This window comes from Pseudonaja textilis, chromosome 3, assembly GCF_049901715.1.
Source record: "Pseudonaja textilis isolate UNSWEBS1 chromosome 3, rPseTex1.2, whole genome shotgun sequence".
Taxonomy (NCBI): domain Eukaryota; kingdom Metazoa; phylum Chordata; class Lepidosauria; order Squamata; family Elapidae; genus Pseudonaja; species Pseudonaja textilis.
In genome coordinates this window covers 170,730,052-170,745,199 of record NC_141992.1, presented here as the reverse complement: position 1 = coordinate 170,745,199, position 15,148 = coordinate 170,730,052, and the positions used below count along the sequence as shown (strand labels likewise).

The following is a 15,148-nucleotide window of genomic DNA, read 5'->3' as shown; positions in this document are numbered from 1 at the left end:
GGTGGCCCCGCAGTAGCTCAGTAAGAAAGATTTCTTTTTGTTGTCTGTAGCGTCAGCCAGGCCCACAGCATCAATATAATGGTTAAAACGGTTTTTTTAAGAGTCCCATTTATCTTCGTCAGGTTTGAATGGCTGGAACGCCGGATTCGCATTCATGACTGGTTCAGCTTTTGGCAGGTAAAATAAGTCTCACTGGGAATACAGGCCCTGGAAGGGTAGCAGCTACGGTTTGTAGTGCTGTTAACGAGTGTTCAGCTTCTGAGTTCTCTCTGGGTTGTACAGGTAGCAGCTGCGCTCGCAGTGCAATTCGGCCTGGTGATTCAGCTCGTGCAATCTCTCTGGGTTTTCTCGCTCTCCGCAGCCTTGGCGGCTGGAACAGACGCTATAACTGACGCCCGTTTAAATTTCGCGCCCTTACAAGGGCGAGGCTGCAGCTGCGCGCTGACAGCGATTTAAATCTCGCGCCTGGATTCAGCGGTCGTGAGCGTCGCGCTGGAGCTTCGCTACACGCAATTCTGGCAAGTTTGTAGCTGGGCGGCTGAGGCTCTCAGTGCCCACTCTCTTGTAGCTGATTTGTGATCTTGAGCGGCTACACGCTCCGCTTCGATTTCCTCTCAAATGGCTGACCGAGCTCTCAACGTCGCGGCTACGGTTCAGCGCTTCAGATTCGTGATTTCAGCTCTTGTATAGCTGCTGGCTGGCCAGATCCCATCCTCGTCGCCAATGTTAAGTTCGGAAAGAAGGGAGGCCACACCAGAGCTTCAGTCATAACACACACTTTATTCATGGGAATAAAGGGGGCTGTCGCGTCTGCAGCTAACAGCAGACCTACCAGCGAACAGCAGCTGGCTCAACCTAGCAGTCGGCTTTTATAGCCGACTGTCGAAGGGAGCCAGCCAATGGGGACTAAGAACGCCCCCGTAAGAATTGCGGACCTGATGGGGAACTGGTGTCAGCCCCAAGGACATAACAAATCCCATATCCAAAATTCTTCCCCCAAGCAATCATTGTTTCTTTAACTTGTTCTTCTAGTTTAATTTCTAATAAGTATCCATACAATTTTTTAATCACCTTTTCATCAGTACCTGTCAAAATCTTATCTAAATCAGTCAGTTTATTGTAGAAACTTTCTGTTTTAGAGTCTTTACCATATCTTAAATGTATTTGTGCATATGAAAACCAATTCATCTTTAGTGTTCTTCTAATTTTTGCATAGATTTAAGTTCACCCTTTTCATTCAATATTTCACATATCTAACTGTTTTGTTCCTTTTTGTATATTATAGGATAGGAAAAAGCTTCAATAATCGATAGCCAGACTGGAATTTTCAAATAACATTGCCTTTTAGTCTTCTCCCAGTTTAACCACAGAGACTCCCATATATAATGTCTTCTAAAATACCCCTGTGTTTTAGTTCCTTTATACCATAGAAAAGCATGCCACCCCAACAACAGATCATGTCCTTCTAATGTCAACAAATCCTCCTCTTATTCTGGCATCTTGCAAAAGTTTAAACTATTCTCACTTTCTTACCTTGCCATATATATATTTCAACACAATTTTATTTAAATCTTCAAAGTAATCTGTTCCAAGCCTAATTGGAATTGTTTGGAACAAATATAAAATTCTGGGTAATATATTCATCTTGGTTGTTGATATTCTCCCTATTAATGACAGTTGTAAATTTTCCCAATTCGTCAAATCTAGCGCTATCTGCTGCTTAAGTTTGATATAATTATTCTCCTTTAGTGTACTGCATCTTGCTGTCAAATGTATCCCCAAGTACTTGATCTTATTCGTGACCTGAATTTTCAATGGATCTGCTAGTTCTTCCTTTTGTCTTGATAGCATATTCTTTGTCAAAATCTTTGTCTTATCTTTATTTATTTTCAAACCAGCCACCTTTCCATATATCTCTATCTTTTTTTATCAATTTTGATGCTGTTTCTAGTGGGTCTTCTGAACTGAAAACCAGATCATCTGCAAATGCTTGCAACTTAATTTTTTTCCTTTTTAATTTTCATCCCTTTTATATCCTTTTCTCTAATATTTCTATTTAGCATTTCCAAGGTTAACACAAACAACAGAGGTGATAGTGGGCACCCTTGTCTTGTTCCTTTTCTCATATCAATAGAGTCTGTCAGTTCTCCCTCTATCATTACCTTTGCCATTTGCTGATAATATATAGCTTCTATTGCTTGAATACATTTTTTAGCAAAGCCCATCTGTTCCAGCTGTAATAACATGAATTGCCAATTCACATTATCAAATGCCTTCTGTGCATCTAGAAATATCAAAGGCATTTGTTTTTCAGGGTGTGCCTCGTAGTATTCCAAAGTGTCCAAGATTACTCTCATATTATCTTTAATTTGTCTCTGTCAGAAATCCATTTTGATCAGGATAGATAAAATTGTTTCAGTATTTTTTAAGTCTTTCTGCCAATATTGAAGCAAAAATGTTATAATCTGCATTTAGTAAGGAAATAGGTCTGTAGTTATTGATTTGTAATGGATCGCCTTCCTCTTTTGGGACAAGTGTAATATAAGCTTCTGACCATGATTTAGGTATCTTCTTCTTTAACATAACTTCATTTATAACTTCTAGCAATGGAAGATTCAACGATTCTTGTAGTGTTTTATAAAATTCTGCCGGAAGTCCATCTGGGCCTGGTGCCTTTCCATTATTTTGCTTCTTGAGTACTTCAGTTAACTCCATCATCATTATATTGCTTTCTAACATTGTTTCAATCTCTTTAGGTATCTGGGGTAAATTAGCATTCTGTAAATACTGTTTAACTCTTTCCTCATCAATATTCTTGTGTGTATAGTTTCCCAAAATAATCTCGTATGATTTCCTTCTTCTCTTTACTAACATAGCAAACTTGGCCAAACTATTTTTATTCTTATAGCTGTATCTTGTAAGTGATTGACAAATCAAAATGGATTTATTACTTGGAACCCTGGCAAATGGTTGGATGCTCGTTTATCAGAAATGCTTTAGTAGATCCTGCTCTGAGCAGGAGATTGGACTAAATGAGCCCAGCTCCATGACTGAATCCTTCCCTGAAATTATAAATGTGCTGAATCAAATAGCATATTAAATGATCATAATGTACTATTGGTGGTTCATGAAGAGAGGTTCAGAATAATACTACCTTAAACTGAACTCTATGTCTTTGAACTTTTTCTACTCCTTGTGGGAGAATATGATTTAGGGGAAGGAGTATTTTGCAGGCAATAATTTATTTTTAAGGACACATTGTCTCAGTGGTGAATGACATTGTGTTTCTCATCTGGAAAGTTGACAGCCCAGGTTTAAAACCAGAGAACTGCACCATGGGGTGAGCTCCTATTACTTTCTCCAGCTCCTGCCCATCTAGCAGTTCAAAAGCATGCAAATGCAAGTAGATAAACAGGTACCACTTTGATGGAAAGTAACAGCATTCCAACACTTTGGCACATAGTCATGCTGGCCATATGATCACGAAAATGTGTTCGGATAACGCTGGTTCCCTCAGCTAAGAAACAGAGAAGAGCATCACCCACTAGAGTCAACCATGACTTGACAGGGGAAATCTTTACCTTTTTAATTTCTTTTTATAAGTTTACTTCATGGAAACAAGAATAAGGAATCACTGTACAGTAAGTACACAAAATAAAAATAGAAATGTAAGGAAGCCGTGTCCTCCTTTCTTCTCCCCTCTATCACTAACTATATCACTGTTTCCCTCAGACACAATCATCTCCAACCCCAACAAACTGAGCAACTGAAAGGGATATGTGATTCTGCACTAACTCTGGCCCATCTTGGGTCAATATTAGGCAAGAACTAACACATTACTCTGATACCAATACCAATCCAATCTAATCAAAGAGTGTGTCTCCTATAGTGGACCAAGAATTGTCCAGTTATGTTAAATGGTAGGTTTAAGAAAGAAACATTTTTTCACACTAAGCATTGCTAACAATTAATGTAACTTCTACAATACACAGTTAAAATCACCACTATAGATTTAAATAGATCACAAAGAGGGTTCAATTTCATTTCAATATTTTACAAAATTACAAAACAGTGGTGGAAATTTATAGTGAACTCTATAATTTACTGCTGAAAAATAATGTACAGTTAAAACATATTATTCTTTCCTGCAGAAATACTATTTTTTTCACAATTAAATCTACAATTAAAACAAGGTCTGGATGTTTAAAGTTCTACTAAAATCAAATGTAGTTCGATTTCACTTTTTCCCTTTCCCTTTGCTCTTGTCCTGTAGTCAGACAATGTGCTTTCATTTATGTCGGTTTTTTAATTTTTCTGAGTGGTTGACAACAAAAGACAGAGGGACATTGTTATGTTGTCGGCAGGACACAACGAGGCAGACACGGAGCCGAAGGTTAACATCTCTTTATTGAAGCATAACAGGTTGCTGCGGCTGCCCTGGCTGGGCTGGCAGCCCAGAGGGCGAGAGCGAGAGCCAGCTGATGCCGTTTGACAGCTCCCTTTTATAGCAGCTGTCAAACGGCCTCAACCAATGGGAATGGTTGGTGCTCCCGCTTGAAGTGCGGACCAGACTGAGGACTGCAGGTGTCAGGGACACAACACCCCTTCCCCCTAGCTAGGGTCATGGCGGACCTGACTGGGAACTGCAGGTGTCAGGGACACAACAGACATGGTGTTAAAATATGCTGAATTACTCTGATTCTCACTATTTGGAGAGCACTTGAGTTTATAATACAGATTGGAGACTATACTGAAAATATCTGAGTTACAAATATAAAATAAAGTCTGAGTTACAAGTCTGAAGTAATGTTATGCATGAAAATAACAAGATTCTCCCCCTTCTCCTCAAAATAGATGGTAGGGCTGAATATTACTTTACATTATTCAGGAGCAAGAAAAAATGAGTCATACATTTAACACCTGTCTGAAAATTCCTAAAGTAACCATGTCTTTTCCTGGCACCATTTGGAAAAATATATCTGGGACAAATATATTGGGAATTGCCATCAAATCAAAGCAATGCACAGCTGTAATGGTCTTCTCTGAAACCGAGAAAGAGGATAAGGTTTTTGAACACATTATAAATTCAGAGCATCTGGAGCAGTGGTGGTATTCTATCAGTTCGGCCTGGTTCTGGTGTACCTGTAGTGCCGAAGACCAGATGGCAGAGAACTGGTTCATTCCAAGTCTCTCTGATGCTCTGCATCCGCCCCTGCTCCTAGGTCCTTTTTAACTTCTCAGTTGTTTGGTGTGGCAGAGCGGATTGCTGTGCTAAACAGCTAAGAGGCGCAGTAGCTTACTTTTTACTGTTTTAACACACATTTAGCACAAGTGTGCATTGCACAACTTGCACAACTTGTGTGACCCCCCTACAGCCACACCCACCAAGGCACGCCCACAGAACTGATGGTGGGAACTTTTTAATCCCACCACTGATCTGGAGGTCCTTCCTTTATCTCTAATCAATGGTTAGCTACATTTCCTACTCATCAAAGGCTGTTAGCAACTTAACAAAAGCTCTGCCCTATGCAAATTGAGAAATAAGTGTGAACTTAACAGTGAAAATATTTCACTGTCAAGATTTATATAACATTATGCTGTCTTTCCCCATTCAATAAAGGATGTAATTGGCTATCAAATTTTAGATAACAATCCTAATTGATAATATGCTGATGTGGGTCAGGTGAAGAGATGACAATTAATGAACCCTGACTAGACTGATATTATTATTAGACTATATTATGCCTGTCACGCTTTAGCAAAAGACTGTGCTCCAGGACTGATGTTTTAATTAATATATAGGGAACCTGAAATCTATTGGCATCCAAAAAATTCAAATCCAGAGACTCTAGCAATCAAAATGTCTCTTTGGGGCTCATGTTTATCCCACAATATTCTGTAATATTGAAACATTCTTCACTCCTATATCCCATCTCTCTTCTCACTCCTCGCAAATCAGACTTCTCTGTCTATCTAGCCATATACGTGAAACAAGGACAATACATAATAACTGAAAGGTATGAAGAAATAGCAGAATTCAGATATCATTTCTTTCTGGCTCTATGAAGCTGAAACAGTCAGTACGCTTTTCTTGCCCATTTTTAGTACAAAGTTTCAAAACTGCATCGGTGCCATTGATAAAGCAACATCTATGCACTGAAAATATGAATACATAATGGCTATCTGGTAAGTATACAACATATTATATTTTTCAACTGAAACTGAATTATGAGCCAAAAGAACTTTAAATAGGTGCAGGAAATATATTTTTAATTTTCCGGTTTATAGACTAAGATAAAATATTTCTGCATTTCTGGCAAAGCAGTATTGTAAAACTAGTTAAAGAACAATTTGAAACTCACAGGGATGTCTCTTAAATGTCATATTGAGAAAATGGATAGTTGATCATTATATTCAGAAGGCCTGAAGAAATTTTAAAAATGCAGATATTATACTTTTTGCATCTGGAATATAAATGATAAGACTAACAGGAACTGCATACTTAACTGGATGCCCAGTTTTAACAACAGACATTTCCTTTCAAAGAACCAGTGTTTCGATTCTCAGCATATTGATGGAATTATAATTTATGTAGAACACATTTCCCAGGTGTTCTGACCGAGATAGTAAATGGAGAACATCATATATATGACATACTTCTTTCCATTAACCCCCTGGGCACCAGCAATTTCACCCCACTCATTTACTAAAGACTAATCCATTTTTCTCTTGGTACTTAGCATTCAAATAAAATTCTCAACTTTTGGTGCCAAAATATGTATACAGTTTTTAGAAGAAGAAAGGCATGTGGTAGTTTTGATCCTTTGCCAACAATACATCATATTATACCAAATTAAGAATAATGACAAATATGCTTTTAAACCAAGCATTTTTCAGTTACTACATCAGAGCAGCTCCTCTCAAAGGAAGTTAATGCATTCTCTGATTCATACAGTTCGAGGGCTGAATTCATCCTGATCTCTACGTTTGCCTTGTTTCTCTGCCTTAGTAGCCGTTGTCTATTTATCTTATGTTGCAGCTTCCCTTAACATAACCTTATCTCATAGTGTCCCTGGCCATGTCATCAACTTCTTTGTGCATGAAAAGACATCTTTGGCTTTCTATTCTGCCCCTTTCCAAGAGGTGAAGCAGAAAAGCTCTACATCCTTTTCATTTTTTAGAAAAAAATCAATATTCAGAACCATTCAGCTAACTTGTACGACAGTATGGAAAGAAGTACATACTTAAGAAAAATGGAAGCTAGAGTTCTTCCTAGGTGGAAACTTCTGGGCCAGGATTAGTCATCCCATGTCTAGCAACTATATCTACAGAAAGTCATATAATACTTTGAAATTTTAAGTAATGCAAATGAATTTTGTTTCAAGCAAGGATAGCATTAGCAGCATCCATTTTCAGCTGAGTGTTTAATTTATACTTATATAAGATCTTTCTATAATATGATTTGAACATGGTGAATTCTGTATCAATTGGAATGCCTCTCTTCTAATTTTATCATATTTTGCATAACCACAAGGCTATAAAATGCAAAATAGCCTAAATATATGACCTTTTAGGAATTTAGATGATGGGGTATAAATATATGGGAAAAAATTATCAGAAGCCCTTTTGATACATACCTCCTCTTAAAATGTAATAGATATAATGAATTATCATCAGCAAGGTGCAGTGCAAATCACAATAATTATGAAATTCCATACAATAAAATTAATTCACATCTCAGATGTGAACCCAAACCAGTGAAAAGATATTAGCACCACCCCTATACTAAGCCATTCAGCAAATAAAGATATATTTAAAGCCATTTTATATATTACAAAAGTTTTCAGAGTTGAAGGGAATATTAGAACTGATTCCACTTTCATGAATCCATGTCCCTTAGCAAGCTGAAACCTGGAGACTTCAGCACAGGAACATCTCCTAGGAAAGTAAAGAGCAATCAGAGCCATACAGAGAAATAAGGAGTGATTGATATTCCAAGCACAAGCACCAGTAATTTAGTTCCAGCTCTAAACAGGCAGCCAATGAGCAGCACCCTGTCATAATGAGATATAAGAGTAGCATGGAAGTGAGCAGCCCTAATCTAGATTAAATCAGGAAAGAGAAATCGGGGAAACCTGACAGAAAACTATTGAAATAAACTAGGTTTGGAAGAAGGAAAGCACTAATAAAGCCCTTCATGAAATTAGCCTAAATGATCAATGTGTACTTTATAACGAATTGGAAAAATACAAAGGGAGGGCTCCCAAGGTAGGTTCTATGGAGCATTAGACATCTCCAAAGGAGCAGTGATAGCTCTGCAGTATGAACAATGACCAGCAGTGATTTCTGGCTGGTGAAGTCTTTCTGGATAAAGGAGAAACCAAGAAATTGCCCATCTGTGCCCTGGATCAGCGGTCGCCAAGCTGTAGCCCACCGGTGGGCCATTAGAAAATTTTGGTGGGCTGCAGAGAAATCTCATCCCCAGAACCCCCACAAAGCAATTATTCCAGGCTGCGCAGAAACACAAGGCTGCGCCGCCCACATGGCCTGCAGGAACCCTCCCCGCCCACTCACTCCTTACACAGTAAAGTTGCCTGCTAACTTGCTATTTTTCCTTTTTCCGACCATCATCTGTTCTGCTGTGCTGGGAGATTTAGATTAGCTAGGAAGCAGGAAATGGTTGGATTTCTTGCTTTCTAGCTAGTCTTTAGATTTTCGGCTCAGCACAGCTGAACCTCCCTTAGGACTGAAGGTTTGCTTGCAAGCAAATTCAGTGCACTCACGGCAAACAAATTTGAGAGACTGAGCTAGCCGATGGCAGATAGATAGATGACTGAATAATTCTGTGAGCAACTCAATCTGCCTGCATTGCCTGATTTTGGGTAAAAGTTGCTCTTTTTTAAAATAAAAAAAATCAATATTTACATGCATGGTGTCTTGTGAGTTAATTTTGTGAGTTTGCTTGCAAGCAAATTTTATGTGACAGTCTGAGCTATGACAATGGCAGATAGATCTCTGAATGAATCTGTGATTCTGTGAGCAACTCAATCTGCCTGCTTGCCTGATTTTGGGTAAAAGTTGCTCTTTTTTATAAAAAATTCAATATTTATATAAATATTTATAATATTTACATACAAGCCATGCCAGCCAGTCACATGACCACCAAGCCACAGCCACAAATTAGGCCACACCCACAGAACCGGTTAGTGGTCCCTGGGATCTAAAATTATGAGTTTGGTGGTCCCTGAGGTCCAAAAGGTTGACAACCCCTGCCCTGGATAACTATTCATTGGGAGGGAAACTATGGAAGGAAACTCTTGTGGTTTTCTCAAGAATGAAGTGGTTGGGGACCATGCGAAAGATATTTTGCTCGCACTTGCAACGTGCAACCTTTTAAAGGACACTAAGTTTGACCAAACTTTCACCAGAACTTTTATTAATGGGATAATGGGCAGTCAATTCGAAAAGAGCCATAGAAGTTATGATTGAAAGACTATTATATATACACAAATTTTGATGGGAAGTTGTAAAGCAGATGACAGACTGCACCTTCTGTTTACATTCTGCAACTCAGGAATGTAGTCTAAAACACATTAGCAATCTCACCCCAAAAAATTAAAACTAAAAAACCTTTAGACTTTTTTCTAAGTTCTAAGGTGAAGGCATTCATTTGGAAATGAGGAATATTAATAATAATTAAGTGAGTCTGTGAATAGAACTGCTAATAACCATTAAATAAATCAGAAGATAATGTTGCTGCATTTTAAATCACCAACCCAAATACAATCCTTTAAAAGATTTGCAAAAGATAAGTTTGATCATTTTCTGAACTACAACAGTAGTTCAGGTGGTTGAAAAGTTTTTTAAAAAGGTCTTTCTCAATCAAAACATGAATGAAAACCAAAGAGAAAATCTATTCTTTCAAGAATGTTAACTCTATTAAATTGTATCCAAATTTATACCCAGAACAGAAGCATTGGAATGACTGGTGTGGTGGCCTAGTGGTGAAAATGCTTACCTCCCACTTGGAAGTTTGAGAGTTCAGCCCTAGGTAGCAGTAGATGTTTCTCTCTGTTAGGGCACAAAGAAAAAAAAATCTGCTGCAATCTCCATGTAGACATCAGGATAGGCATCCATCCAGTAAACGCTCAGCTCCATCCAGTCAACCCACTCTATGCTGAATTAAGAGATTACGGGGTTGTAAAAAAGTGAGTTAGCAGAAGCATTGAAATGAATTTTTAATATACTCTAATAGTTTCTTATGTACCAAACTTTCAATGTTTATCCAGCCCATGGGGGATTGCCACAAATTGATAAAATAATGAGCCTCATCTTGTGATCTCAGATTTTTCTAGCTATGTATTTTAGTTATTTTTCTGCCTTCCTTTCTCTTAATCTTCCACATCCCACCTCCAATCCCTATTGTCTATTAATAAAGGGTATAGAGAGTTGAAAGAACTGCAGTTGCTTTGTTCTTTCCAGATCAAACCCAGAAGATTGGCAGATCTCAATGCAAATCTAAATAAGACCAGATGGGAAAGGCAGATACCATGCAACAAAGCCGAACCAGTATTATGTGGCTATTTCTTACTATTGATCTGCTGTTACTTCCAGAAGCTCTCATTCTTTGGCTGATTCACCTTCTTTCAAACTATCCATCGAGATAGTGGCAAAGATCTGGGAACAGAACCATTCCTTGCTGTAGCAATAAGTCTGTTTACTTTCAAGGAAGAAATTGAATATTCTGATAATAAGAAAACTAAGAAATTACCCCTTGTAAGGAAATGAATTAGATAACCCAAGAGGATTTTCTTTCTGATGCCTATAATTCTGTAATTACAAAGAGCCAGAGCTTCTCAATGCCCATGTGGAGGGGTTAATTAGACATTCAGATTGAGATCATGGTATATCAGCAAATGCTAATTCCTCTTCATCAGGACATACAGTTATGTACCCTCTTATTTTTAGCCTGAAGTGGCTATTTTTCCCACAAAGATATAAAAATTACATATTCCCTCAATATGTGGCAATTTGTAATACTCTGAGGGTCTTTGGATCCTATTAAAAAATCACAAGTACTATGCTTGCATTAGATCTGGTCTGACATGAGTAGCTATTGATTTAATGGAAGATATAGAAGTTATCTTCTTGCTATTTTGTACTTTGTTTTGTCAGAAGGCCTCAAAACCACTCCAGCATTGATTTGGAACTATTGGGATACACCAAAGACCAAGGAAAGAATAAAGAATATAGAGTTAGTTAATTATTTTTTAATTAGGATAGAAGTTATGCGAGGCAATACTTAACCCATAATTAAAATGTGAACATAGCATATTATAGATGTACATTCACAAGTAACTCATATCAAGTTCAGAAAGACTGCATCCTGGGGACAAGAATACAGATTGCAAATCAGCATAGAGAGAACTAGATCACTCCTTAAAAGATAATGGAGTCTGTGCCCAATTGATACAATTGATTATCTATTATAATGTTCAGACTATACAGACACTTCGGCAAATAACAGCTCTGTTTGCTCAGATTCTCAGAAAAGGCATTGTTATAAGCATAGAGCATATCCATATTTTCAAATAATAAAATAAAACGAAACAAAATTTCTATAATAAAATTTCTAGAGGGCAAAAGTGGGCATCATTGGCTTCTACTTGTATCTACTGCACTGCAAATGTCCTTTCCTGCTCCAATAGAAAGTAATATTATACAACTTGAGCAGGGGTGGGATTCTACTGGTTTGCACCTATTCACTAGAACCAGTTGTTAACATTCTAAGCAGTTTGGAGAACCGGTTGTTAGAAGAAATTACTGGCCTAATCCTGTAAAGAAGGCAGGAAGGAAACATTCTGGTGTTGCTTACAGAAACTGCCTCTCCGTTAACCCTTATTACATTCTTGGCAGGATTAGACTTCCTGTCTCCGGAGCTTCTCTGGAGTTTTTTTTTCTTCCTTTGCTGGTACTTTGCTTGTGTGTAGTGACGATTCAAAGTTACAATGGCACTGAAAAAAGGGACTTATGACTGTTTTTCACACTTATGACTGTTGCAGCATCCCCACAGTCACGAGAGGCCAGGTGAGGAGAAGCGTGCCTCGATGTGAGTGATGTTGAGTTTGCCACGCCCAGCCAGTAACATGACCACCAATCCTTGTCCACCCAGTCACATGATCACCAAGCCACGCCCACCAGCTAAGCCATGCCCACAGAACCGGTTGTTAAAATATTTGAATTCCACCCTTGAACTTGAGCCAGTTAAAGTGTTCTTGTCCAGTTTGCTTACTACATTGCATTTTCTTTCAGAAAACTTTTGCACCTTGACTATCTATTGCATGGGGGCAGGAATTTCACTTAATCATTTTCCAAGCTTTGCCCCAATTAGATCTACTAGCAGAAATACGTTTTCAGAAAAGTATCTAAACTACCTATTTTTTTGATTACAGGTATGTGTGCATGAGTGTGTGTGTATATATTTGTATATTTACACACATCCATTCATCTAGAGCAGTGGTCCCCAACCTTTTTTGTGCCGGGGCCCAGTACCGGCATCACAAAATCATCCCAGTCCAGTACCGGCATCACAAAATCATCTGCGGCCCGGTACTGGCATCAGCACGCATGGCAAGGCGAGCCGAGTGACCGGCCAGCCAGCCATCCCCCGCTTCTCCCCACCACCTTCAACTCCTCCTTTGTACCTGTGTCGATGGGCTTTGCGACGGCTTCGGGACGGTCGCTCGGCTCGCCTTGCCATGCATGCTGAAAGAATCCTCGCGCCTTAGTTTTGTTCAAAGCCACCACCACCCCTCGATGAAACTAAGGCGCGAGGATTCTTTCAGCACCCAAACGCTGCTTTCTACCCGGAAAAGCTCACCGGAAGCACTTTTTCATCAAAACAAGATGGCGGCACCCAGCAAACCGGCAGCCCAGTAGAAATTGTTCCACGGACCGGGACTGGTCCAGGGACCGGTTGTTGGGGACCCCTGATCTCGAGGACTATTTCATATTTTCCAGTAAAGCACTTAGTTTCATCTAAGCACCAAGTAATACAAATGTAGGAAAGAGGAGGAATGTCCTATTTCAGGTTTCAAGTTCACACACAAACACACACAGACACACAGACAGAAAGTGAGAGAGAGAGAGAGAATTAGTTGCTATGTGAGAATGGCAATTTACTGAAAGCTAAGTAGACAAGTTGCAGACAAGAAAAGAAACATAAATCAAAACAGATGGGGGGAAGCTTTCCTGGGTAGTTTTCCTTTCAACACGAACACATGGAGGAGAAGTCAAAATTCAGTCCACAGACCCAGTTTTGTCAGCCAGATCAAAGTTCAGAGTGTCTTTATACAAGTAGAATTCACAGAAACAATGCACCAGGAAATTATGGACTGTGCTGAAATGAGTAAATTGACATTTGAAATTAAAGAACAAGAAGATAAACAATTTTATATGACACGGGATTTGTTTTATCAATGGTTGGACAAAAAGACATGGTAATGTAATAGACTAGGCAATTCTGTGATAGAAATTTAATAGACTGATATAAAACATAATATAGATATACATAACCATTGGCTGAAAGTATAACATGAATTTTAAGATAAAATTTGGAATATCTCATATAAAATGATGGAATAAATAGTTTAGTCATGGATGATTAATAACTGATAAATATATAAGCATATGTTAGTTTGACAATGTGAAAATTGATATGAACTGTGAGTAATGACTACAAAAGGATAGCACAAAAGATTCATAACCAACTGACACACTGTATGTATATAAAATCGAAGATGGTTTTATGTTTTTATGTTTTGTATGTGTATGTTTGTTTAAAAAAAAACTCTTTAAAAAAGTAAAGAAACAATGCACCAGGGCAGGAGATCAAACTATTAATCCCAACAGAGAAACATGGGTTAGGATTAAATTTTAAATCAAATTTCAGCCAGCTATCTTCATTCAAGTTAAAAGTTACTTGTTTGTCAATAAATCGCACTGAGCATCTTTGTTCTGTTGTCCAAGAGCTTGGTGGCCATACCTAATTATCTAATTATCTGAATGACCCAGCTGTTCTGAAGGTGCCCACAGATTATTCCAAGCTTGGTATTTCCTGAGTTGATATTCTACTGGTTCAGCTGCAGCAACTTTTACAGAGTCTATGTCCTATACCATGGGTCCTCAAACTCGGCGACTTTAAGACTTGTAGATTTCAACTCCCAGAATTCCACAGCTAGCTAGGCTGGCTGGGCAATTCTGGGAGTTGAAGTCCACAAGTCTTAAAGTCGCCGAGTTTGGAGATCCCTGTCCTGTACTGATAGGAAGGAATGTAGCAAATGTGTCCAAATTCAAAAAAAAAAATCTTAAACCATCTTAGAAGCGAGCCAACAACCACACAAGATAGAAACAACTTAAACTACTGTACAGTTATATTCTCAGATTGGGAAGAAAAAAAATCTATTATGCCATGATATCATGTTCATAATTAGACCATGATGTCCAGATAAGTACCATATATGCATGACAGATTATACTAAATTATTGTATTAAGTAAAAATTGAAGGATCATTTTTTTAAAAAGTACTTAAGTCAGATCACTTGTAAGTCCCAGTTTACACTATGGATAAGATTCCTAGAATATTGCCAAAATGTAAAATGTAAATCAGATAATATAATGAAATATAATCTATTACAGGTCTTTACAAGATTTCTTGTATATTATATACTATATGACAATGCCATGTCATTACAATTCATTTTGGAATTGCCTAGTCCCCACTATTATCAACATTTCTATTTGACATAAATGAAGCCATTAAATATTTGAGTCTATTCATTGGCTCATGTCTAGGTATCCCCGGCACATAGAAGTATTTTTGTTCCGTTCATTGGAAGGAACTCTCCTGCGCATAGTTGCTTTTATTTAGATTATTTCACCTGTTCAACCCAGTTAATTAGATAGTCCTGAGCAAAAGAAAAATCTAAATATACCTTGGTATTTCTGCAATTTTAATCATCAACTTGATTATGGCATTGTATCTTGACTTTTTAGTCCCTGGAAAGTAATCAAGACAAGTACTAGAGTAGTGGTCGCTAACCTTTTTGGGCTTCCATGCCGAAAATTGCACGTGCGCTCATGCGCATG

At 38.2% G+C, this 15,148-nt stretch overlaps 1 long non-coding RNA gene across 1 annotated transcript in view; it reads right to left on the bottom strand.

Annotated features, from left to right (window-relative positions):
* LOC148126415 (uncharacterized) overlaps nucleotides 1-15,148 on the bottom strand; it is a 163,075-nt gene that overhangs the window by 71,252 nt on the left and 76,675 nt on the right. The window contains exon 2 of the long non-coding RNA XR_015743249.1: nucleotides 10,019-10,177. This is a non-coding gene — a long non-coding RNA (uncharacterized LOC148126415). The remainder of the gene's footprint in view (nucleotides 1-10,018; nucleotides 10,178-15,148) is intronic.